Below are 3,139 nucleotides of genomic sequence, written 5' to 3' on the forward strand. Positions count from 1 at the left end.
TCTCTGCTGTCTGCAATTATATTTTCAGGAGAAAAACAAATATTCACATGATAGTTTTGATTCTGATTTCTGCCAGTGCATGTTCAGGTCTTATCTACTTACTAATATACACTTGTATTATGTTAATATAAAAAGTTATCTTCCAAGTTATTGGCATTTGCAAAAGCAATATTTATATATAACGAAGATCCACATTTACAGGGACACTATCTTTAAACAAAACCCATATATAATACTTTTTAAAGAAAAAGAACACATTTCATTGTACATACTCTCAGTTGCAATGTAGTTTAGATTTTATATACTAGCATTAAACATATTGGACCATATTATCTGTGAAGAGATGGAGAAACTTGATAATGATTTGTGAAGTTTATGCGTCTTTTTAAAATTTTTTCTGATAGTCTCTCTGACATCTTTCAAAAATTACTAATACAAAAAAATTGTTTGTATTTTTAATCAACCTTAATATCATATTGTATTTTGCCAATTACATTTATTCTATATATTTTTAAAAACTGTTTTGTTATGCAGTGTGCTGAAAAAGAAACAATTTCAATTGGAATTCCTTTTTTTTCTTAATAACTTCATAAGGACAATTTGCTGATTCTCTAATATGAAAACTATTACCTGATATCTCAGAAGTTAAAAATAAATACAGTTTAGAATCTATAAATTTCATCAATTAAATTCACATTATTCCAGTTACTGTACTTTTTCTAAAGCAATTTTATATCGGTATGATAGAATAAAAGAGTATGTATGTATACATTACATTTTATATTTAAAATCATAGAATTTACAGACATATATATCTCTAAAAACTATATTTTATATTCTCATTATTTAAAGTGCTTCTATAAGGGAGAAGGTAAGTCAGGGAAATCTACAGACATCGAAATACTTGAAGTAATTATTTTTTCCAGCAGAGTTTCTTTGGGCATTTTTGTGTGCAATGATATTAGATAACTTATTTGTAGAAGGTTTTGCTCAATTTTAACCCAGAATTAAGTTATGGAACCAAAAATACTCCTCCCAGTGTTTAGAGTGTTAATCATGTGCTCATTTAGCTTTACCAACATGCTTTCCAGACACCTGGGTATTCGGTGCCAGAAAAAATAAGAATAGATTGTGCCGGGCTCGGTGGATCACACTGTAATCCCGCGCCTTTGGGAGGCTGAGGTGAGTGAATTGCTCTGAGCCTGCGGGTTCGAGACCCACCTGAGCAACTTGGCGAGACCTCATCTCTACAATAAATAAAAAAAAAATTAGCCGGGCGTGGTAGTGCGCGCCTATAGTTCCAGCTACTTGGAAGGCTGAGGAGGAAGGATCGCCGGAGCCCAGCAGGTCAAGGCTGCGGTGGCCAGGAGTGGCCACTGCACTCCAATCTGGGCAATAGAGTGAGACTCCAACTCAAAAAAAAAAAAAAAATTAGATTGTTTTGGCAAGTGATTGATCATGGAACAAGACACCTGAGGAAAACCAAGAAAAGAAATAAAACTTAATATTAATGATAACTCTTATTTTCCACATTATTCCAGTATTGCATTATAGCTTTTAATACTTTCTTTGAAGTAATCATTCCTTTATCCATTTTACTAGTTTCAAGGATTTTCACAAATATTTTTATATTTATCTTCAATTTTTGCTGTTGTTGCTTTATTTATTTGTTTGATTTTTAGATTTGAGATGTAGGCACTGAATGTTCCATGGACTTAATAGCAATACAAGAAAGATATTTCATATACAAGTTTTGCTTTACTTGAGGTTCTTTGTTTAATTAATCACTTTTTTTCCTGATAATTTTCTGAAAAAGTTGGTTTGAAATATTAAATTTTGGAGAAGTGGTTTTCAAATAATTTGTAATATCTTTTTGATTTTTAATTTAGCTTAGTATGTACTTACATATTGAAGATAATATTTCTTCAGAATGTTGAGGATAATGATTCATTTTGTTTTGTAATTTCTGGAATGGGAGCTGAGAAGGCTTGATTATTCAGTATTCTCTGTATTTAATTCACCTCACTTCTATCCTCCAAACTAAGATTTTATGAGCTTTGTTTTGTTTTGTTTAATTCTAAGTGACCTAAAATTTCACAGGAACGTACACTGGTAAGTGAACACTTAGTGGGAATTCTGAAGACTTATTGCCTTCAGGTCTAAGAACTGTCTTTCATTACTTGCTTTCCTCATTTATATCTATTATTTCTGAAATTAATATTTGACTTTCATGTTTCCTAAATAAACTTTAAAAAATTATCTTCTTTCTGTTTTCTTTCTTCGTCTTTGGTTCCGTTCTCTTGATTTTTTTTTTTTTTTTGTCACTTTTGACTCACTACATTGATTCTATTTTCTACTAGTTTCTTTTTATAGGATTATTTGTTTTCAATCTCAATTTTCATGCTAGAGATTTTTCTGGAATGTTTGGTGATCAATAGATTTTGTTAATATTTATGAGTAGACATCAAATGCTGAAATTAAGCTTTATATATTTTGGCAGGGCTTCTTGTTGGGAGCCAACATCTATAGCTACGTGGCTGAGGCCTGTAAAGGCCCATCTGGAAGATCGCCTCTGACATAGGATATCAGTTATACCTATAATATTGGCGTGTGATTAGTGACCAGTGTGCATAAATGGCAGTAAAACTTATAAGCAAATCTCAATACACCTGATGGAAAGTGCATAGCAGAATTATTTCTCTCTGTCTTTCTAAGTTTTACTTCTTTCTAGATATTTTTTAACTTCTATTTCCTGGTAGACTGGGTAGTCAGCTCTTGTTCCCAAAAGCTGTTTCCCCTAGGGCTAAAATTAGAAACTAAATAGTTTTGTCACCCTGCCCCTAGCCAGACAGAATGTTTTCTTTTGTTTCATTAATTACCAAAACTCTGTCTGCTTCAGCCCATGGCCGCCATCTTGGCAGCCATGCATTTCCTTGTTCAAGAGTGTGACAGCTACATTTGATTTTTAGAGTAGACTTGTTAGGATAAAATATATACACATACACTCATAGTTGCGTAAATTTACGCTTGCTGTTTTGTTTCCCTTTGCTACATAATTCAAGTGTAATAGTTACTATACGATTTATGAAAGAATTAACGATGAGGTATTAGCTTAATAGGATATAGCATAGTATTAAAG

The sequence above is a fragment of the Carlito syrichta genome, unplaced genomic scaffold (assembly GCF_000164805.1).
Source record: "Carlito syrichta isolate Samal-C Ts95f unplaced genomic scaffold, Tarsius_syrichta-2.0.1 Scaffold305833, whole genome shotgun sequence".
NCBI classification, from domain to species: Eukaryota; Metazoa; Chordata; class Mammalia; order Primates; family Tarsiidae; genus Carlito; species Carlito syrichta.